This window comes from Giraffa tippelskirchi, chromosome 9 (assembly GCF_054371585.1).
Source record: "Giraffa tippelskirchi isolate mGirTip1 chromosome 9, T2T-mGirTip1v1.2.pri, whole genome shotgun sequence".
Classification (NCBI taxonomy): domain Eukaryota; kingdom Metazoa; phylum Chordata; class Mammalia; order Artiodactyla; family Giraffidae; genus Giraffa; species Giraffa tippelskirchi.
In genome coordinates this window covers 103,954,888-103,979,375 of record NC_137283.1, presented here as the reverse complement: position 1 = coordinate 103,979,375, position 24,488 = coordinate 103,954,888, and the positions used below count along the sequence as shown (strand labels likewise).

The 24,488-nt window shown below is 40.0% G+C and overlaps 1 long non-coding RNA gene across 1 annotated transcript in view; it reads left to right on the top strand.

Annotated features, from left to right (window-relative positions):
• The window catches only part of LOC145520865 (uncharacterized), a 28,310-nt gene extending 23,497 nt beyond the window's left edge, over window positions 1–4,813 (top strand). The window contains exons 3-4 of the long non-coding RNA XR_014064854.1: window positions 1,017–1,081; window positions 1,287–4,813. This is a non-coding gene — a long non-coding RNA (uncharacterized LOC145520865). The remainder of the gene's footprint in view (window positions 1–1,016; window positions 1,082–1,286) is intronic.
• Window positions 4,814–24,488: the final 19,675 nt, after the last annotated feature.

The window sequence follows — 24,488 nt, the reverse complement described above, 5'->3', positions numbered from 1 at the left end:
TACTTAATTCAGCACCACATGGGTTCTCTTTTCATTATTAGATTATTTATATTCATTTTGTTTAGCTTTGTGTTCTTTTAAGCCTTTTAAAAGAATATAATATTAACAATCAACTTCATTTGTTAATGCATGTTAATTATAGTATTCAATTTCTTAGCATTAACTATTAAACTGAAATCTGGGTCTGTGACCTGAGAAAATTCAGGACTTAAATCACTTCTAAGAAAGAAGATGGATAACTCAGATTTGAGCATGAATTTATCGCTATCTATTTGAAGGACATATGCAAATTCCAAAATTATTTAAAATACTCTACAAAGTTGTGGTCATAGAACAGACATATAAGTTGCTTCCCTGTATCCCTAGGTTTCCTTCCTTGGCACAAAGGAGTATTATTACACTTTCCCACTTCCTTGAAATTACACAGATGTAGCCACATGGCTTCCTTTGGCCAATGAGTGTCACTTTCAGGCAGAAGCATTTAATTGCTGGCATGAAACCCTCTAGCATTTTCCGGTCCTGCCTTGGCTAGCATGTAAGCAGAGGTTAACATGACAACATGACACTGAACCATCACATGGAAGGGAACTCCCTGTCAGGTCATCTGTTCATGCAGCAGACTTGGCACAAACAAGAAACTTCTGTCACTCCAAGATTCGGAGTTGTTCACCACAGCATGGCCTAGCCTTTCTAACTAACACAGACATCAAGCCCCGTCATAGCAAGCTCCCTTGATTCCCTAAGCATGTCCTTACATACTGTCCATTCTTTCCTTAAATTCACTACTCAGTTTAGTATCATACATATTTTTTAGTAGCACTGGTAAGAAAATAGTGGTAACTGGCGCCTGGAAAAGCAGTTACCATATGTATACAGCAGGCAAAAAACACACATATTAATATACTGGATTAAATGTCTACTGGAATTTTCTTTCCTTTCCTAACAGAAATGTGTGTTAGTTTCCTATTGTTTCTATAACAATCACAGTGATCTAACACAAATTTATTCTTTAACAGTTCTGGAGAACACAACTCTACATCAAAGTCTTATCGGGGTTATGTTCCTTTGGAAGTTTCAGAAGGTATCTATTTCCTTATCTTCCATAGCTTCTAGTGGCTGCCAGTATTCCTTGGCTTGAGGCCCCATCTTCAAAGAGCATCACTCCAACCTTCTTTTCCATTACCACATTTCCTACTATTCACTCTGACCTCCTGTCCTTTCTTATAAGGACCCTTGTGGGATGTCCCTGGCAGTCCAGTGGTTAACACTCTGCACTTTCATTGCAGGAGTGAAAGGTTGTTGCTGAACCACAAAAGATGCCAGGATTCTTGGCCTCCGGAGGAGAAGAATTCGATCCAGGGCCAGAGACAAGGCTTGATCGCTCAGAGCTTTTGTGTAATAGAGTTTTATTAAAGTATAAAAGGGATAGAGAAAGCTTCTGACACAGACATCAGAAGGGGCCAGAAAGAGTACCCCCTTTGCTAGTGTTAGCAATGGAGTTATATACCATTTAATTAGTTATTACAATGAATCAAAAGAATGTCTGGAGGTTGTAAAGATCTTACTAGACTCACTCTCATAATTTACATTTTAAGATAACAGGATTAGCCAGAAGGTTTTCAGGAAGGAGAAACTGTCCTCAAGCAGGATACATTATTGTTATATAATCCTTAGTACAGAGTTTAGACTGAGTTGTTTATTGTGTAATCATCAGTTCCAGGCTTAAAGATTAAAAGGTTTTATGCGACTAAGACTAAGGAATGTAGAGGGGAAAAAAAACGTTTGTCCTTTCCTCCTCCTTGAGAATTCCAGATCCTTCTCTCCTTGGGGACCCCCAGGCTTCTTATCAACCTGCCTAGGAATTGACTCTCTCAGGAGGAACAGGTTCAATCCCTGGTCAGAGAACTAAATCCCACATGCTGCATGTGCAGCTGAAGGGAGAAAAACAAAACAACAAGCACCCTTGTGATTGCACTGGATCTGAGAGGATAATGCACGCTAAATGCCCCATCTCAAGATGTTTAACTTACACATATCTGCAAAGACTCTTTTGACATATCAAGTAACATTCATAGCTAGTGTTTAATCATCTGGTAACATCTTGCTTCCTCACCACCCCACACCCCATCTCACCCCTTCTTAAACAGAAGCCCTTGCTAAACAAACAAATGTTTAGTACAAATGTACCCTGTATCACATCTCCTTTTTCAAGAGCCCAAACAATATGGTTAGTAAAGCTACACACACAAACACACACACAGAGAAAAAGATCCTTCACAAGAGCAAGAATAGGAGAAAAGAAAGTAGCTTGATTGAGGCTCATCAAAATTAATGGGGAAAGAAGTAAAACATCTTCTTATACTGGCACTCAGTACTAGGTCCTTATGGGGAAAAAAATAAAGCTTCAAATCTGTTTATGTAAACACTTATATTGTCCATACTGATATCAACAGTTGATATATATGCATGGATTCAAATCACTAGGAACTAATCAGAACATAACCACTGTCTCCTTGCAATTTGCATATTAGTTGTCCTTCATTCCTCCCATGTGAGATGATTTGCTGAAAAGTAGAGTTGGCTACTTTATTCTTCTCAGTTCAGGGTCTTAGCAGGATAACTCCTATTTCTGTTCTCTTGGTACTATCATATTTATCAATTCATATGGGCCTGAGGTCAGAAAACAGAGTAAAAGAGCCCCCTTTAAACATGTGATCTTCCAAATCTGCCAAGTTCCCCAACTCCATGGTAAGACTCTGTGGCAATTATTTTAACCACTTGCCTCTACTGACACAGCACCTGCAATGTCATGGATTGAGGGCTTGCTCCTTTATGGTCTGCTCAACTTGCTGTCAATCTAGTAACTGACCTATAGTTTTTATCATTGCTCCCAGAAGAACCATTCTGTGGGAATTTCCAAGAGTGAGTATGGATTCACTGGAGCAATTACCTATGAGGCTCCTAAGTAGCAAATATCTGGATTGCAAATAAATCTCAACCACAACAAAGAAAGTTTTAGTTTGAATGCAGGTTCTGAAGCATAAGGTAAAAATGTGAAAGACTCAAGTGTTTTTTTTAAGAGGTTTCTATATACAGAGAAAACAGAAAGTACATTTTTGCCACTGACAACAAGTGCTAGACAGGGGTCAGCAGCCACATAGCAGACTAAGAAATGATGGCCCTAGGGCTGTGGCTGGACCACAATATTGTGAACATTCTCTTGAATGCAATAATTGAATATTATTGCATCCCACAATATTGAATCCCACAGTATTTCTTGATACTCAGACTAACTCCCTACATGTATAGGATTTCGCCCCTTGAGTTTCAGATCTGCTCTTAACTCCTTTACATGCTTGTCAATTCTAGGTTTTCAGCTTCTTTTACTTCTAGCTTGGCTTCACTTTCCTCATCCATAGAATAATGTCAGAAGAATGAAATGAAATAACACATACAAAATACTTAGCATACTGCCAATACAGCAGATCACCAAAAAATGCTATTTGATTGATTGATTCATTCATTCAGTGTATTCAGGGCTCAGTAGGAACAAGACTGTCTATGAAGTGTGCATGATATCATGTCCAAAAAGTCCTAGTGCTTGCCCTCAATTATTTCATGCTATTGAGTTTTTTGAAGCTAGGATTTATGGAACTCTAGGGTACATACAGATATGCAAATTCAGAAGTTCTGTGAACTCTAGTAATTATAAGCAGAATTACTCCATGTGGAGAAGTGCTTATGAGCAATTTTCTAGAAATAGAAGGCTCATCCTTTCGTCAGATACTCAGATACTTAAATGATCTGTGTAGTGGTAATTCTTGGTGTTTGCCTGTCCAGCATCACTTCCGCTAATAACAAAATTCACTCCTTCCCTTTGGAGAAGACCACTTTGCCATATGATTTAGACGGGGCTAATCACCCCACCTGGCTCCATGGTGGGTCTGTGACCCAAGCCAGGCCAATCAAAATTTAAGAAGCATGCATTTTCCATCAGGGCAACAAAGCTTGTTGAGCATAAGCCACAAGTGGGTGATGATCATCTTTGCCAACAAGTTGGGAAACCTGCCTAACAGGGAACCCAACAAGAAAGTTAGGTGAAAATCTGGAGAAAGACAGAATTACAACAACTTTTGTTGGAAGACATAATTTTATCCAAAGTTGAAGCCCAATCCAGCTTAGCATTTTTTTTAGTTACATGTGGAATAAATTTCAGTTTTTATGTAAATCTGTTAGAATGGTCTTTCCTTTTCAGTGAGAATCAATTTAATTAATTTAGCTTAAATACTTCCCACAAACAAGTAAGTAAATAAATACACTAGTTTATTGCTTCCAGATGCTAAGCTCTCCAATCCATGGTTATTGATTCAGCTTCATTCTATTATTCTTGGAGCCCATTACTTTATCCTTCCCCAAATCCAAACTCAGTGCCACCACCAGCCCATGGCTTATGATGCTCTCTCATTTTATTTCATCACCTCCACATCCACTTCTTTCCATATTGTGTGTGGGACATGATAGCAGAAATTATCTTTCCACTCAGAGTGGACCTGAGCCACTTCAGTTCAGTTCAGTCGCTCAGTCGTGTCTGACTCTTTGCAACCCCATGAATTGCAGCACGCCAGGCCTCCCTGTCCATCACCAACAGTCACTTGCAACATCACAAAAGCCAACCAGTAAGTCTCCTCCACACTTTTCACTCTTGGCTTGAGCAGGTCAAAGTGAGTTTACACCTTTTGTCCTAATCAACACAGTAGTACTCAATACTTAAGAGTATTCAATAGATATTTGTTAAATAAATGAAATTTTAAAATACTGGAATTTTTCTCTATCACTCTTAAACGGAAAAGAAAACTACCAAAAATGGAGTTTGAATCAGTGACCTCACTGAGGATCAATCCCCAGGGCAAGAGAATATTCAGTTCAGTTCAGTTCAGTCGCTCAGTTGTGTCAGACTCTTTGCGACCCCATGAATCACAGCACGCCAGGCCTCCCTGTCCATCACCAACTCCCGGAGTCCACCCAAACCCATGTCCATTGAGTCAGTGATGCCATTCAACCATCTCATCCTCTGTCGTCCCCTTCTCCTCCTGCCCCCAATCCTACCCAGCATTAGGGTCTTTTCCAGTGAGTCAACTCTTCGCATGAGGTGGCCAAAGTATTGGAGTTTCAGCTTCAACATCAGTCCTTCCAATGAAAACCCAGGACTGATCTCCTTTAGGATGGACTGGTTGGATCTCCTTGCAGTCCAAGGGACTCTCAAGAGTCTTCTCCAACACCACAGTTCAAAAGCATCAATTCTTCGGCACTCAGCTTTCTTCACCATCCAACTCTCATATCCATACATGACCACAGGAAAAACCATAGCCTTGACTAGACGGACCTTTGTTGGCAAAGTAATGTCTCTGCTTTTAAATATGCTATCTAGGTCGGTCATAACCTTCCTTCCAAGGAGTAAGAGTCTGGCTCCATCTTTACTTGGTACACTATTGGTTGAAAAAGGGTACAAGAAATCAGGAAAGTGGGCAGGCCCACTGCAATAAATTTTAGGAAATACCTAGCTTTATTTTTATGACACAAATTTTTAAAGCTTGTCCTAAGGAAACATAATACATAAATAGTACATGAATAAAAAATGAAAGTTAATGAAAGTGAAATCAGTTATTATGCAGAAAGGATGGGATTAGAATCCTATTTTCTCTTCTTGAAAAATTCCTTTATGATGTGAACAGTTAATGTAAAGTATTTTCAAAGCATTAACACAGATCTGTACTTTTTTTTTTTAAGATACTGCAGATAGTTCACCTGTGTTGCAACATATCCTCCAGTTGAAAAATCTCCTGGTGACAAAATATCTAGAAAGTATGGCACTGGCACACATACACACAAACACACACACACACACACACACACACACACACACACATTTGGGATAAAAGGATGAATCCATTTGATAAAATTGATTACTTTTTATCATAATAACTGCATACTATTTGCACTAGAGAAAAAAAAATTTAAAAATGACCAGAGACTATTTTTTCATTATAAGACCTGAATATATTTTTGAAACAGTGTTAAAAAAAAAAAAAAAGACATATGCACCTACGTGCCAGCTCCCTCATCCTGGCAGGGAGGAGCCAGACTAGACTACTAGGACAGAAGAGTCTTCTTAGGAAATCCCTGAGAGCTATAAAGGAAGTGAGGAAACAGAAAATGCAAAGCCCCAGTAACCCCTCAGAACCACAGAAGCCTCTAAATTTCCATCGGGGGTTTCACGAGTGAGACCTGGTGAAAGCGGAAAGCTGGAAGCACTGAGAAGCACAATGTCAGAAATGGTGACAGTGAAGTCACCAGGGGCCACCGTGACCAGACCCTTCTCTCCCACTGTATACTCAAGCTGCACAGGACACTCAGGGTAGGTCCTTCTCTGTGTCCAGTCAGCCACCAGGCTGGGGGATTGCCTGCACAATGTGAAAGAGAAGTGTAAAACTCAAGAGAAGGGGAAATGCCTCTTTTGGAAGGGACTTTCCCTTGCAAGTAAGGTTTCAGATCATGTTCTGCAACAATCTCCTGACTTATGACAGGGTTTCAGGGAAATGAGACAACGCTAATGCAAATTATGAAGAAAAAAAATAAAAATCAGCCGTGTCTTGAGAAAACGAGCTGAACCATGCCAAACCTGACAAGGCAGAACTCCAAGAGTGTGGAGAAGAGCAAATGCTGCTTTGAAAGGAAGCAGCATAGAGGAAGGGCAAATGCCTCTTAGTCGTAACAATAACCAGAGCTTCCATTTATTAAGCACCTACTGTGCCAGGAGCTTTGCACGCATTATCTTTTATCCTTACAGCAGGTACTATGAACTACCCCTTTCTCATCTGTAAAGATGAGAAAACACACTCAGAAAAATTAAGGAAGACATTAACCAACACACCCAGTTCCAGGGCCAGGATTCACATTGAGACCCATCTGATACCAATTTCTGTGCTTCATGCTTCTGCCTCAACCCCTGTCCCTAATTCACATGACTCACTATGCAAGTCACAGACTTCTTCAGACCTAGATTCTCTTATGACAGGTACAAGTAAGCCTAACATCAGATGAGACCGTAGCCTCAAATTAGCTGATTTCAGCCCCAATCTGTCTCTGCCACTGACCAGTTCTGTGGCAATAGAAAACTCGTAATTTCTCTGGGGCTCAGTTTTCTCATCTATGAAATGGAGCTGTGGTGGGGGCTCCCTGCTTTCAACTTTGATGAAGCATACCGAGTCCTCATGTACCAAAATAAGGAAGGAACTTACAAAATGATTTTTCTTTTCTTAAAAAATAAAGAATGTAATGGGATTATCATATTCTGTTCTCAATGGATAACATACATTTAAGAGTCCTAAGCTAAATAAACAAAAGTGCTTTTAAATATTTTTTAAAAGGATTTGCAAATGGAGACAAAGTAACCCTGTCAACCTCATGTTAACAGAAAGTTTAAATTAAAAAAAAAATTTAAAAAGCAAATCAACATTTGTTACTCCTCTCCCAGAATATATCATCCCTGTGAGAAAATGATTACTTGCCAAGAGGGCCTATGAATCATTATACTGTTGTCCTCAGCCTCTGATCAAGAGGCTATCAAGCAAGAACTATAGGAGGAAAGGCTGAGAAGCTGGGGTGTGAACACTGAATTGCTGAGAATTTCACTCACAGCACCATCAGTCAATGAAAATGACAGGTAAGCAAGCTGCAGGACTGTCGAGTCACAACACTGCAATGCTGCATGGCGAGTCTAGAGCAGAATGACATGGGCCCCTGGTTTTCTGAGTCACTCTTTGGGTCACAGTCTTTACAGCTCTCAAGAGTCGCCGATCAACAAATGCAAATATTGCCACCCCTGGGCTTGTCTTGACAGGCCTGTTCACTGATGCTTGTGTAAGAGACATCATCCTCATCTGGAACCATCAGCAAACATTACAAAGAAAGGGTTAAGTTGCTTAACATCAGTGTTCATATTCTAGAATAGAAATACATGTGAGATAGACACCACAAACATTCTTTCTTCTGTGGTTTCAGCATGTATTATGCAGCAATTTCTCCTTTTTTGCTAGTAAACTAGGGCATATCTATAGCAAAAACTTTTTGTATTATGTTTTTCTACGTGGTTTTTCATGTCTTTAGAAATTGTTTGGTTTGAACTAGGACCTATTTTGTGATCAAAGGCATAGAAAGTTAAAATTACACACTGCATATATAAAATCCTAGGAGCTTATGAAAGGCAATAGGAAAACTGATCTCTCAACTAACTCCAAGGACTGTTCTCTACTTTAATGCCTTAAAGGTAGTGAAAATGTAGCTGTGATCATGTAGAAGGGAAGATGTTTAACATTCTCCCAGGCCTGGAAGGGAATGACAGATATTTACATAGGTGGTTTTTTTATTAAGGAATTAGAGTGAGGTTGGGCTAATGAATAAAACCAGGGTTAACTCTGGTTAACTTAACATCAGTTGTAGACTCAACATCTGTCTTCCTTCAATTGATATTACAGAAACAGCAGATCTTTGGACCTGAGACACTAAGAGAATGGAAGTCTCTTTCTAAAGTTTTTATGGCAAGAATTTGATATTTCTTCAAGTAAATGCCACCAAACTTCAGGCCCACAAACGATTGTGCATAAAAGTTTTATGCACCAAAGTAGACAGTTCGGAAAACCCTCAAGTGTGATGTCCTCTGCACTGCACTCACATTGTTGGAGGAATCTGGACACCCTTGTCAGACCCAGCACATCTCAAATTTACTGAAGACTTCATGTCCCCCCTCTTTGTTTTTCATATGACAGCTATTAATCCTGCACAACTAGTGCCTTATGACCAATTCTTAGTGAAATGCTGGTGAGGAAGACATTGAACCAGAAAGGAGGAAGTTACATGGAAAGGGCTTCACAGAAGGCTCCTGAATAGTGATGTCCAAAAGGTAACATCTTAATGTGAACAAAGATAAATAATGGATGCTGTGCAGGTGGACAAATCAAACTGACCAGGGAAGAAAGAAAGACTTAAATTATAAGGCATACATGTACTCAACTCTGGGAGGTAGGAATTATTACCCCATTTACCAGTAGGTACAATAAGCCACTCATCCAAGACCACACGCCAAGTAACTAACAGTACTGAAAGGCTGGCAGGCACCAGTAGCCAGACAGCCACTCAGAGAACAGCTCTAGAGGCTGCGGGTCGCCTAGACTCTGATAGCAGCAGAGCACATGAGCTGTGCAGTGACGCAGCCCTGAAGTGATTTAAAAGCAGATATGCTGGTCTTTGGGGCCTACCAGGTGGTTCAGCGGGTAAAGAACCTGCCTGCAATGCAGGAGATGCAGGAGACGAGGGTTCAATCCTTGGGTGGGGAAGTGCCCCTGGAGGAGGGCATGGCAACCCACTCCAGTATTCTTGCCTGGAGAATCCCATGGACCTAAGAGCCTGGTGGGCTACAGTCCATAGGGTTGCACATAGTCAGACACGGCTGAAGCGACTGAGCACGCATGCCCATGCAGCCCTTCAAAACCAGAGCGTGCTCTTTCCTCTGCAGCTGAAAACAGGTTGAGGCAGCAGGAGAAGAAAAACTTCTATTTCTTCCCTTCTGTGCACTTTGTGTCCCTTGATGGTCAAACTTCTGAAGAAACAGGCAGGAATTATGTCTAGAACCTACATCCTCTGTGACAAATCAAAGCAGGAAATCTCTTCTCTCACAGGGGGTCCTCTTTTTAAAGAAGGACCTAAAGAAAGGTCTAAAGAAAGACCAGCTCTAATTCTCCTTCCCTAGAGAGAACAGATCACAGGTAATCTTCATGAACACCCATGCTCCTCACTGATTGCATCCGTCTGGCTTCCTCAAATCCTTCCCTTGTGAGTCCTTGCAAGTGTATCTGGTGGGGATGTCTGACTGTCAAGATACTAAAGGTTTATACAAAACATAAGTGCCCTGACCTGAAAAATAAATGTTTTCCTTCAAGAGCTGCCTTCAACTTTATCTAAACTAATACTGACTCTCAATGCAGCTGTACCCAGCTTCTACTTCTAGAAGTGGCCGGAACTCAGAGAAAAATTTTGGATTTTGAGTGAAGCAGGACTACCTCTTCATTTTCCTGGGTAGATGAGTACATGGAGAGTTCACCTTCATTACAGTACATGGACTGGAGGGGGTTGGGTATTAAAGGCAAGGTGTTCTTGTTTTATTTAATCCCTCCTTCTCAGTAGTTAAAAAAAAAAACATACCCCAACATATCTATGTTATTTATGAGTTACATAACTGTACTACCAACTAATAGATTATGAACAATACAAAACATTCACAAAAAACAGAATTCTTTAAAATACTATATTTAAAGATTGATCTATTTATCTATCTACTTATATTATTTCCTCTCTGTACCTCAATAAATCAAGAGGAATGTGCATCTTGTTTGGGGGCCACTTACAGTTTGCCCGTCTTGAGAGAATTCATCTATTACATGAGCTCAGAAAGGTTTTGAGTCTCCAAATAATCTTGTTAAAATCCTAAATAGCCTGTTAATATCAAGATGGATCTTAAGGCAACTGAACTAAACACTCAGAAGAAATCACCAAGTAAAAGAGTTTAAGCCACTGGTTGGCTGGCTTGCAATGAGTTACTTCTATTTTCCCAAATGTTTTTGGATCACTGCCCATTGGATTTTGACAGAACAACTAATTAGCCTCTCCTCGGTAATGTCACTCTCCCTCAAGTGTATTTAATCTTGCAGAGCTGTTTCTCTAGAAGAGAACAAGGTTATGTGAAGGGGAGAGAACATCTCTCCCTCCAGGATAGTTATGCAATGCAGGGTCAAGGGCTGTGTCTTCGAAATTCAAATTGATGTCTAGGGAATCCTGGGGGAAGAGACGGGGCTGAACAGACTCAAGGCTTCTAAATTGGGCATGGGGATTATTTGAGTTTTCAGATTCAGAGTGCCACTGGAAGCACAAATAAAATATCTGGCACAACTAGTTTTTTTAAAAAAGTAAACACGGGGATTGTGTCTGGGGTACTGGATGAATATAAGAAAGCACTAGACTCTCACACTCACTCTCCATCGAGAGGCACAAAATTCCCCTGCTTAGAAGGACAGCACTGGTCATTGAAAAGTGTATGTGTTTGTTTTTTTAAAGACTCCTGGGCAGGGAAACCCACTAAACCACTATTAACATCTTAATGTGACCTTCAGGAAGAGGCCCTATGGACTAATAAAAGTGCTAAGAGGATCTGAAATGTTACTGATGGGAGATGTGGTGGAGGGGGAGAGGATGAAAGCAGGAAACTTGTTTGGAAGGTCTACTGATCTGAACTGCGGATGCTGGGGGCAAGTGGGGAATAAGATCTCTGAAGGGGGAATGACCTCATATAGAGTTTTGTTTGGAAATCATTCTAATGACAGCCACTCTAAATTCTGGCTCTTTGTTCCACAAGCCCTTAAATGAGGAAGTGAGTCCAACGTTTTTGTAAGCTTCAGAGTGAACAAGAAGTTATGGAAATTCCTGGTGGGCTTATGCTAGGGTCTAACACTCAGGCAAGGAAAAACAGGGAGATTCCATTGATGAGTCACATCGAGGGGATAGGGGAAACTACAAAAGGTTTTTTTTTCAGACAAAATGCATCTTCAAGAAATTTGGGAGAATCCATTGAAGTTGACAAATTTGAGGATGTGGGTGTATGTCACACGCAACCTAACAATACTAAATGATAAGCCCCCAGAAATAAAAGTTTCTGTGAGAATACTCGGTTTGAAAAGAAAAAAGCAGCAGTGCTGGCACTGGGGCTGGTGGGAACGCTGGTGGAGGATCTGGGGACAAGGTCTTCTGGGAGTAGGAGAGACCCAACCACAGCTGGAGGTGTTTGGCGAGAAGCGAATCAAGTCCAAAGTCTGAGAGGAAGTGACGAGTGAGCCTAAGGACAAGGCCAGAACCTGTAATGCCTAACTACTAATGCAGTCAGCCAGCATGGCCATGACCTTGCTAAAAAGTGCTTTGACTCTAGAGGCTGGAGGAGACAGAGATAAATTGGATCAGGAAAAAGCACATTGATGGGAGATGACCAATATGTGGATGAGAATTTCTTGTACAGCTTTTTCTTATTGAACACATCTGCTGTAAAAGCTCTGGCATCAAATCTCGTATGATACAAAAATCTTAAAAACTCTGAAGCGACTTATTAAAGTGTGATGTCAGATCTAGTGTGGCCATAAACAATGCTGAATACCATAGACAATAACTTAGAAAATTCTGATCACATGTTGACAACAAAACATTAGAATCTATGTGAACCCAAAGCATCTGAATGAACAGAGAGAACAAGCAATAATTTTTCCTGGAAAAGCCAAACATCTGGATATTTTGGAAGGCTAAACATATGTTTCATAAACCCACAGTGTATAAAGTTAAAACATTCTATGATCTTCTGCTTGGATCTAAGTATTTTCCATAGTTTTATGTAAACATGGTAAAATAGTATTAGGTCAATAACTAATAACTGCATAAAATCATGATAATTAATATGTAACAGTGGTTGAGCTTCAGAATTACTGTATGATGTATTTTAAAATTAAAGTGCCTGTATTTTAAACATAATGAGTCTTTCCCAAATAATTTGCTCAGTCACAGAAGGGCAGAGTTCTTTGGGATCTTCTACTACACTTAGCTGTTTCCAGAATCTCAGTTCATCCTACATCTGGCCATTTACATCCTTCAAATTGGATTTAAGCCAAAAAAAAAATTTTTTTTAATTAGCCCTCATGTCTATTATACCTTTTTCTCTTACAGTATCCTGTTTTATTATGGCAGAGGTTTCTGCTTACTTGTCATCTCCCCAAATATGCTGGAATTCTTTCATTGCTTACGTGAGGTAGCCAGTTTCTGATCATCTCTGTAACATAGCAAATGCTCAATTAATATTTACTAAACTAAACCAGAGCTAAAACTGAATTAAATTAAGAATTCTGCTGGAGCTCAGAGAGCATGGGAGATGGTTTGCTTCTTAACTAATAGTTCATTAGTCTCCAAATTTGAACAAAGGAGTTACCCTTGCACCTTTGATTTCATTGGATTTTTCAACATTCACATCAATTTCGATGCAGTTTTACTACTTAAAATGTGAGTGGTTCAGCTTGCTTATTACAGATTTCCTTTCTGCTTTCCCTTTTGCTGATTCCTTGCCAGCTTTTCTACACTTCCTTCTCTCCCCCTACTTTGTCATTGCCTCTGGACAAATCTATCTACCCATTTGTTACATTTAAGATAAAAGAGTCATAGGAAGAAAAAACAAACCTGAACCTTGGGCATAGACTTGATTCTCACATAATTTCCCAAATTATTGTAACAGCTTAGAGCTATTTTTCACTTTTCCCTTTTAGTGTACTGAACTCCCTGGACAGGCAGCTACTAACTCTTAAGGTTTGGGTTTGTCTCTTAAATATTCAAAACATGTCATTAAGTCTATAATTTAATATTCACTTGTTGTTGGGACTCTGTGCCTTTTCAGAACCAGTGAGAAACAGTAACAGACAAATGTCGGCACTCATTTTCATAACATAATCAAAGTCCATTTCCTGGGGGGTAAAACGTGTTCATGGTCTGACCCTACTGTGCACAGAGAGGGAACACTGACCCTCATCTCCCTGGAGGAATAGGCTGGGGCAGGCGCTTCAGGCTTGTGCTTGAACCCAGGTACCAGTGCTGTCTTTAAATGCCTCCAAGTCCCAAATGGAGAGCAGGCTCAGGACAAAGCCCATAGCTACCATTCAGTGTCAACCTTTACACTTGCTTTCATGTAGTTTAAATTATTTTTTTTGAGCTTGTAAGTTTTGAATAAATTTTTTTTTACTAATTTCACCAGAACAAGAATAGAGATGGAGAGCAAAGCCTTCTACCTCCTCCCCCACCCCAAACCATTAATCTGTTAATTCTGATATGTTCTCCTATAAAAGTGCACATCTCAGTCTATGATTTTTCAGGACACACCAGATCAAAGTGTCATACACACCAAATTCAAATGATATACAAATGATTTGTCTGTTTTTTTCTCTCTAGTGCAGTCTAAACTAGCTCCTGAGTACAGTGTACACCAATGATGAAACTTTCACACAGTATTTCCTTCTCCTTACACCCAACCAGTATGTAGATAGTTTCAAATAACTATTAAAAAACACCATTTCAACTACAAGTAGGGATATAGTTATCAAAATCTTGCTTATAATATCAGTGTATTATATAGACTTTAAAATTTATGGATTTATCTTAAGAATTTAAGACCTCACAGGCACTAATCTCATATTATCTCTCATGAAAATATTTTATTTTTGAGAAATCAAAGGCCAGCCATGAGAATAAGTCTTAGAAAAAAATAACATACAATAAAAAACAAAAGCAGGTGGCACTAGGAAAACTCAGTATGTTTGTTTTATTGAATAAACAATAGGTATCTGTTGCTATTAATAGCTTAGGTTAACTGGGAGATCTCCTAGATCTTAGAGCAGCCAAACTCGACTGCTCAGAAAGGGTTAGTTTGTTGTTTAACTCATTTGTTCAACTCCCTGCCGTGCTGTGCTAAGTCGTTTCAGTCATGTTTGTGACCCTATGAGCTGTACCCCACCAGGCTCCTCTGTCCGTGGGATTCTCCAGGCAAGAATACTGAAGTGGGCTGCCATACTCTCTTCCAGGAAATCTTTCTGACCCAGGGATCAAACCCACGTCTTCTGTAGCTCCCACATTGTAGGCGGTTTCTTTACCACTGTGCCACCAGGGAAGCCCATTCAACTCCCTACTATATGTCAGATATCATGTTGCGGGGATCTGACATTATACAGGTAATCACTGCAATATGCTAAGTACCACAAATGGGCAAATTTCCCGGGAAGCACATACCCAGAGAAGAAGTGTCACATTGTGGAAATAGTTAGGAAAGACTTCACCAAGAGGAATATTCACTCTGAATGTTTGACAAGCAGTATCCCAGTTCTCCTTCCTTGAGCAGCCTTTGCCTTGTGCCTTGCCTAATGTGAGCCATACCACCTCTGCAACTTCCCTGGAAATGCAGCTCTGCTGGGCCAACAGGGCCGTGGTAGCAAGCACCAGGCTGCTACCATGTTTAATGGGCTCATGGCTTTTTTTGCATTTTTTTTTTTTTTCTAAGAAAGGACCTTAGTACTCCTACCAACCACATCATCAGACTCTGTATTCTCAACATTTTAAAAAATAACTGGGCTAGTAAGTAAGAACCAATGTTTTGGGAGGGGGGGAAATATATTCATACAGTCTTAAGAAATCCTCAGTGAGCAGTTTAGTTATATTTCTAATGTTCTCAAATTTTTAGGAAATTTAACTTTGAGATTTTTCTAAAAGCATGTTTATGGTGTTTCAATGGGTCTTTGAGAGGAACAAGAGCTGAATGACATACAGAGCCGATGAAAAGAAGATCCCAAAACCTAAACACACAGCAGTATTAAAATATTATCTACAATATATATATATATATATATATATATATACACATATCATGCAAAAATCTCCTAAATAAGACCTGATCTCCAGATTGCAATCAGTAACTCAAATGGCATTGTTTCTCCACACTGCTGCTTATTAACTTCTGTATTTTAACAAGTCTTTAAAATATCTAACTCAGCTATGCATATCTGTACTTTCAGACTGCAGGGATGATTCCTTTTATTAAACTTTCTTCCCAAATCCCTCAGCTTTGGAACTCACTGGGGAATCTACATTTGCTGATGTCACTCAACACCCAAGCCTACACTAGACTTGATCGTGTCTACAATCAAGTCTTTGACCTCACCTATGCTACTGGTATCACATTGCTGAAATGGAATTTTGTTGTTTTAAATTTATTTCATTCAGTTTGCTTTTTAGAACTTTGCTCTTCATTTTCCTTCTCATTGATTTTCTCCTCTTTATCTTCTTTCTCCACTCCACTTTCCTCTTAACAGTTTCTAGATTTAAGCATACCAGGGTGGATAGAAAGTTAAGGGTGTGTCTACATAGGCAAAGTAGGGAGCTAAGGCAAATATGTTGAGAAGATTCAGAGAGAAATAACATCCTCCTGATCCCTGATCCAGGGACTTCTTACGAATTGAGTTTCTCCAAACAGATGCAAACTGATAATTTCTAAACCTTCCAATCCACCCTCAAAAAGCATATATATATACGCATACACACACACATATAGTATTTAATTAGCATGGTTCAATGTCTGTTATATACTAAGTGTGAGAAGAGGGAGCCAGAGCAAGTGTATATCACAGAAATAAAAGAGAAGGAAAGAAACAAATTGAGAAACTATATCTGGGCCATGGGCTTGCCATTCTCATTTTATATTTAAAACAAAGAGAAAAGTAGATATTATCTCTGAGAGATAAAGTACTAAAGACTCAGAGAAGTTAATTACCTTCCCAATGTTTTGACAGTTAATAAATGAAAGAACCGGAATTTGAAAGTAGCTAGGCTAATAATTCCACAGTTCATGCTTTTTTTACTTGCTGAACCATGCCTTCACCCTGATGATGCTTGAAATTTACAGGGAGAGGCAAGATTTATACTCACAGAAAGGGGTGGGGTGGGGTGCAGTATTGAGTTTTAAAAAATTACAAAATGAGATTCAATAGAAAGCAACAAGGAAGGTGGGGAAGAACCATCATGAATGATCATGGACAAAAAGTAGAGAGGAAAAACTGGTGTGGAAGTTCGCTTTGATAGACACCCTGTTGAGCTCATTATTGCCTTTCCCAAGCTGGTGTGAAATAAGGATTCACTGGAAGACTGCTCCATGCTATAACTTTGTGTCTGAATGTAAATGCCGAGTCCTGAGATTCATCTCTACTATTACTATTTTTCATCCCCTAATGGTCTTCCTTGGTGGCTCAAATAGTAAAGAATCTGCCTACAATGCAGGAGACTGGGGTTTGATTCCTGGGTCGGGAAAAATCCCCTGAAGAAGGGAATAGCAACCAACTCCAGTATCCTGGCTTGGAGATTCCCATAGACAGAGGAGCCTGGCAGGCTACAGTCCATGGGGTCACAAAGAGTTGGACTAACTCTTTGAGCGACTAACACTTTTCACAAGTTTCTACTCACCTACCTTTATCAAATTCCTTCTCCAAAAGGGCAGCCAGGCTGTGGTCCTTGAGATATAACAAGTAGAATTTACAATTACTTTGATAATATCTGAGCAAATAGCCATGAATTCTATACTTCATATTATACTAAGGGCTGCAGTGTTCACAGTAAGAAAGGGTCAAACCAAATATTTGCATCTGGGGCCTCACCTGTTAGAACAGCAGTGAAGAGTCCAAAGTACGGGACCAAGGCATCTACCTTGAGCCATCAGTGAACTTTAAAAGTGTTTCCCTGAAAGTTCCTGGGAGGTGCCTCTCTCGGGCAGACTGCCGGCTCCTTTGAAATAGGGCTATCAGCTTTCCTTGCTCGCTTATCAAAAATAGGTCCATTACTAGGCCCGATAAAATTGTTTGAGTACTCATTTGGAATCCTTAGCAGTTATTCCTGCTTTGGACCAGAAAGAAATTCATTTAAAGTTACAGCCTGATAAAAAGAAGAAAAAGAATTGGGGAACTTTATCCACAACCTCAACACCTTTTTTTTGTCGCCTTCCTGAGGTTTGAGCTGGAGTCCCTGGTGCGCAGCGTTGACAGGGAAACACCCCACCCTAACACATCTTCCTTTTTATTCTTCAGGTAATTGCAAGTCAAAGTTTTAAAGGAAGTTGATTTCATTTTGGTTTTGGTATTAAATAGATCAAAATGAATTCAGGTCATTAAATAATAGAACAGAAATAAAAATATGGTCTCCTCTACCATCACAAGCCTGGAATCCTTACTGTTTCAAAGAATCAGTTTTAATTCAAATTTAGCATGAACAATTTGTATACTTCTTACAGTAAAGAATATGAGTTCCACATACAGCTAACAAATGAGTTCCACATATAGTGAAGTGTCATGACATCCTGGAATAGGGAGTAGGTATCAGGACATCCTGGAACAGGGAGTAGGTATCAGAACTTCCTGGAGATCTTTCATGTAATATTAAAGGCAAGAAGTTTTGTACAGATAGCAAATGACTTGGACTTTCAGAGTTTTCTGTATACCTCTGCCTGCTGTAAATATTTTACCCCACTGCTAGAATAGAAATATGTCTGTATATCTCTCTGCATCCAGTGTGCATATTTTCTCTCACAGGATAACTCTGTCCTGATTATATATTATCTAACAAAGCATGGGAGTTGAACACACTTTAAATATTTCTATTCACACTGTCCATTACATCCTATCAATTATCGACTGAATATAATTGGAGCCTTTTTGGGAACAGAAGAGCAAAATATTATTTACTTCTTGATTAACAAATATGTCAACATTTGGGGCTGGAAACCTAATTTGTCAATTATTTTGCTCTTCCATAAGTGTGTTCCAGAATAATAGTTAAAAGCTGAAATACATCCCATTCCTTGGATGCTTGTTTCATGGTGTTTTAAAAGAAACTAGAGATCTTTTGTAGTCCTCAAAAGTATCCACACAACCCACTCCCACTGGTTTAATAGCTTTAATTTGAAAGCCTCTGGGTGGAGGCTCAACAGTTGAACCAAAAAGGCCAGAAAATGTCTACTGAATACAAGGCACGGAAGAAAGAGTACAATCACCATATGCCATTACCTGAACTCCTAAATTGTCTTTTTCTGGCTCCTCAAGCACAACAAAGGCAACCCCAAAGCCGTTTACAGGAGGCTGCACGGTCCTGCCTCCATCTAAGCTCTAGGGAACACCACAAACCCCGGAGAATACACACGTTATGTGGAAACTTTTCCCATAGAATTGCAGTGGGTATATGTGGTGGTGCAAGTCCCTTTATGACTCAGTGTAATGGCTGGGTTTGTTTACCGTTTTCTTTCTTTTAAGGGCCTCAGTGGCTGTGAAACATTGTGGTGAGGATAGTTAGTTTGGTTTTGGTTTTTAACCCATGCATGCACTGTTAGAAATGCTGCTACCAAAAGGAAGGAGAAACTATGGTGCTGAGGGGAAAGCCCCAGGAGAGACTGTGAGAAGTCTTACCTGTGACCCTGCCTCTCTGCCCTGAGAGGGAATCTTCCCAAAAATAAACATGTGGCAGAGACTAAGTTCTTTACTTAATCTTAGTTCCTTCCAAGATCAGCAAAGGCAGGTAGGGGAAGCTTAGGGGCTGCAGCTTCTTCAGCATACGTCCACAACCACCCCGGGGCTCTGCACCATGCAACCGGGGAGGCCTGAGGGAACAATAAAAATCAAGGTGTGTCAGGCCAGCCAGCTGACTGAGAGCTGTGCTTTGTAACACTCACAGCTCCTTGTTTTCATTCTCAAAATATGCGCCTCCTGGAACCTCCTCTCTCGGTCAGATGAGTGTGATGTGATTTACATTTTGGAATTTGGGAGAGGCATGTGCTTACAAGCATTCTGATCCAGGAATCAGGTTTCTATTATGCACATGATCCATACTTACTTAATATTTTTTTCATTTGTATTTTGAAATTATTTTAAAGCAACTTATTTTCTATCGAGCCCTAAGCCCAAAATGTCTGCATGGAGGATAACAGTGCGATGGTTACCAAAATGTCCTAGAACCTAATTCACAAGCTCCTTTTTGCCTGTGGTCTGAGAGCCCTTGGCCTTGGCACCCAGGAAAAGCTATTGTGTGAATAACAGAGAGGCAGGGAAACATTCTTTCAGAGTCTGCTCTTTTGGCAGACACCTCCTCCTACAGTGGAGACGTGTGGGATACCAAGCTTCTCTAAGAGCTAGGACAGGTTTCATGGAGACATCACTAGTATATCTGATGGAATTATTTCTATCTTCTACTTCCTCATGAGGCTGTGTTTGTATTCACCGAAGCTTAATTCTCCAGTGGATTTAAGGAGTAAGGAGTAAGGAGTAAGCTTCATGTTGGGTGTCAGCAAAACCTAGTCAGTCTAGTTTTAAACCTTCTATCACTAAATAGTTGAATTGGTAACTTAGTCAACCTTTTTGGTCCTTGGTTTGGGAAATCTTGGCTGGATTAAGAAAAGTCTAACAGTTTTGGATTTGGGTTTGCTTTTTTTTCTGTAAGATTTTGAGAGTCTTTGTTATGCTAATAAACATCATAAACTCCAAGAGTGTATAGTGTATCCCAAGCTGGTAGAACTATTGAATACTTTTTCCCCAAAAAAACTATCCTCACATCCTAGAGCCTATTACAAGTGTTCTATAGAATATATTTTTAAAAGCTCTAGAGCTGAAAGTATATCCTTCCTGCTCTAAAGTTCTATGGAATAAAGAATCTATACAGGCATTCTATAAAGAATTCTATAAAGAATCTATACAGGCATTACAGAATGACACACACTTAATGGATATATAAAAAGAGGTCATCATTGGTCCTGTTGTATCAATAAAGGTGTTATGTTGCAGATAAAAATATTCACTATAGCTAGTTTAAGAGAAAGAGATTTATTATATCCTTCTTATACCATGCATGAGAGGACCAAAGAACCAGTCTTGAATGTTACCAAAGAAAACAGGAAAAGTTGCCTGGAAAAAATACTCAACTACATTTTTGCTAGTTGTTCTAGCAAAAAAAAAAAAACCCTTCTCTGCTGCTGCTGCCTACTACTGGGCACACATAGCACTAGGAAACAGAAACAAACTCCCTGGGAGCAGCATCCACGCCCCTGTGCTTCCTGCACAGTACAATCTTCCCGCCTCGCCTTGGCTACTTCTATCTATAAACGGCACACTGATGTAGGCAGAATTCTGAGATGGTCCCCAAGATTCTTGCTCCTGATGTACACGCCCTGTACAAGACCCTATTGAGTGTGAACAGGACCTGTGAATACAGTGGGCTATCATTTCCATGATTGTGTTCTATTACAGGGAAAAAAAGGGATTTTGTAAATGTGATTAAGGTCTCCAGTCAGTTGACTGTGAGTTAATCAAAAGGTGATAATATCCTGGGTGAAAGTCAAAGTGTTAGTTGCTCAGTCATGTCCAACTCTTTGCAACCCCATGGACTGTAGTCTGCTAGGCTCCTCTGTCCGTGGGATTCTCCAGGAAAGGATGTTGGAGTAGGTTGCCATTCTCTTCTCCAGGGGATCTTCCTAACCCAGGGATAGATCCCAGGTCTGTCACATTGCAGGCCGATTCTTTACCATCTGAGCCACCAAGGAAGCCCTATCCTGGGTGGGCCTGACCTAATTAAGTGAACCCTTAAATGAAATCAGAAATTCAAAGTCAGAGACACTGTCCTGTTCGCCTTGAAGAGCAAACTGCCATGCTATGGAGAGACACGTGGAAAGAATGCAAGAAGCCTCTAGGAACCCTGAATGACCCTTGATTGATGGCCTGGAAGAAAACAAGGATCTCTTACAGCTATAAGCAGTTGAAGTCTGCATTCTGCTAACAACCAGTGGGCTTGGATGAGACCTCTGAAAGTGAAGCCCTGGCTGATATCTTGATTTCAACCTTATGAAACTCTGAGCAGAGGCTTCAGCTATCCCATGCCCATACTTCTGAACTGAAGAAACTATAAGCCAACATATAATGCTATTTTAAGCCACTCTGTATGATTTGTTACATAGCAATAGAAAATTAACACTTGCATTTGCATGACTAAGCCCAGGTCGCTCCCCAAAGTTTAACTCCAAGGGTTTTTGAAGGATATTATTTTTAGCTTTCTACCCTCTAAACGTTAGTAAAAGAAAGTCAAAAGTGGCTGATGTTAACATCAAATGAATCAATGTCTAACTCAGCCACCCAGTTCTTTGGGCAATTCTTTTCCAAAATGTCTCTCATGGGTCACACACGTTAAAGTCTCTTAGTTTATTTTGTTTTGCTTTAAGTTGGCAATGACCAACCTATAGCGTGACTATTCAAGAAAGAGTAATCAACATTTTTGCCTGCAAGTTTGCTATAGGAATCAACTAATTATCTCAATTCACATGCAAATATTCTTGTGGATTCCTCTATCAAAAAAAAAAGTTTTTTCATAGAACAGACAACTCTTTTAGGAGATCAGTGGTATCACAGGATTGTTTACATAGAGATTTTTAAAGAAGGATTGTTTAAATAGAGATTTTTCCAAACCTTTATACATGTACTGGTGTTGGGTTGAGTTAAAAGATCCTGTAAGATCTTACAGGAAATCTGAATGAACTTTTTGGCCAACCCAATAATATATTTATAGGCATATACATTGATAGTATATGTCAAAGGCCTGGCCACTGAATCTCACCAACAGCAAATATGCTGATGACAGTGGAGTTTTTTGTTTGTTTGGTGAGAATCTAATAAGCTGTCAACAACAGAGAGCTAATAAGAGAAAGAATTTTTATTTTTCCAGGAGAGAAGTGTTAGGCTAAGTTTTATTTATTTGATACTGTACTGCTATTTCTATCTGGGAGTATAAGAGGATGGGGACCCCTTAAGACTCCTGGAAAGTCAGAGTTTTCTAATAAAGCTGAATTTGTTTTCCATCCCTACACATTACACATTCAAATAACCAAGGTCTAGCTTACAATCTTTCCCACATTGAATTGGTTCAGTTTCTATTTGTTGCATCAAGTAAATTTTAACCATCTTTTCTTTGCCTTATTAATATTCCCCACCCCAACTTCCTCTTACTTCAGAACCACCCATGGTGAGGAAGGGTAAACAATGAGAATGACAAGAAATAGTAATCTCCAAAAAACAAAACAGAAAGCCCCATTTGCTTTACCTCATGTCGTAATTTCCCAGACGTGTTCCTCTTGGCCAACCTTAAGCCAAGCATTTTCTCCCTTGGAGGCTGAGTAACTTCTTACAAAACCACTCTGTGGGTTTTCCCAGGTGCCTGTTATTTCCTGAGCAGCACGTAATAACAGCCCCTTAATTTTTACAGTGCTGAAAGTCTGCAAAGTGCCTTCAGAAAGTCCTGTCTCAACTCATTTGATCTTCACAACAGCTCAACAGAGGTCAGGGCAAGTATCACAATTTCCAGTTTATAAGTAACAAAGTTCCATTTCTAGAACTACAGGACTTGCCTAACTATGTTAAACCATGACACAGAGATTAGAACCCACGTCCTTTGAATGTAAGGCAGGCAATCTTTCCCCAGGACAACTGTCCTTAAAAGGTAGAAATACATAGTTGGCAGGCAGTGGCTTCTTACTGTTCTCTTGCACCCAAATCCTCTGCCACACTTGTAAAACACACAGGTGACCATGGCTAACATAATCAAGTACAAATTCCCAAGCATAAATCTGGATCCTGCCTACCTCATAAACCTTCCCCTTTATCCTCCAGGAACACCCCGTTTCTTATAATCTGTTCCTCATACTTTTCTTGCCTCTGCCTAGACTTGCCTCTGACCACCTTTTCTGTCTGAGTAAGTGGTATTTGTTCTTGGAGACTGTTCAGACTTTGCCCAGGCTGGTCAAGATAGTTCTCTTCTATGTTCAGTCTAGTCCTCTATTTATCACATTATTAAAATATATGCTAATTTGTGCATAACCCTCCCTAGGGTATGAGTCCTTTGAGGTGTCTTATTTATCCTGAGTCCTCTGTATTTAACACAGTGCTGGGAATTTCATCATGGAAATGTTCATGGAATCAGGATTTTTTTTTTTTTCAAATGGCTGGTTTTATTGGCCAGGCAATAAAAACCAACAAAAGTGAGCCTCCAGAGGTGTAGCATCCCTATCTGTACTTGAGAGAGGGTCTAGGAATGGAAGGAATCTCCATGAGTCAGGCAGTAGATGGGAGTGGAGAGCTAGAGGAATAATGCCAATAACCCTTAGAAAGATCTGCTGAGGGTCCTGGGATCTCAGGTCCCACTTTTGGGTACTTTAGTGGCTGTAGAGGTACCTCTTTCAACTCTCCCTTCCAGAGGATCTGCTGTAGGGAACACAGCTGATGGACACCTTTAAGCTGTCACATTTTTAGATTCAGTGCAACATTCAAGTTAGGTCACACTTCCCACTGACTGCCCCCAGACAATGACAGAGCATGCAACAGTAGGCCCAGGTCACTTCTGCCTGACACAGGACTCCTCTAATGGGACCCTTGAGCTCAGGGATCCCCACAGGCCTAGCTGAAACTTTCTCAGAACTGCATTGTGGTCTGAGCTCCTTCCAACCCAACACTCCCTTCCTCTCCTTTCACAGACCTGCATCAGGGTCTCAAGGCTCTTCTTGGCCTACTCGTGCTCCTTCTCTTTCTTCTTTCACAACGTTTCCCCCCCAAATCTTGACACCTGCATTTCAGAAGACCCAAACTGACAGAGGTACTTAAAGATTTAGGTCAAAAAGTCAAATTTTAAGAATGTTTCTCTAAATCTACAGGCCATGCCCCAAACTGAACAATGCCCTAACTTAGACAAAGCTATTCAGTAGTTTAGAATCAGATCTTGCAATATCACAAGATGGGACAAATAGA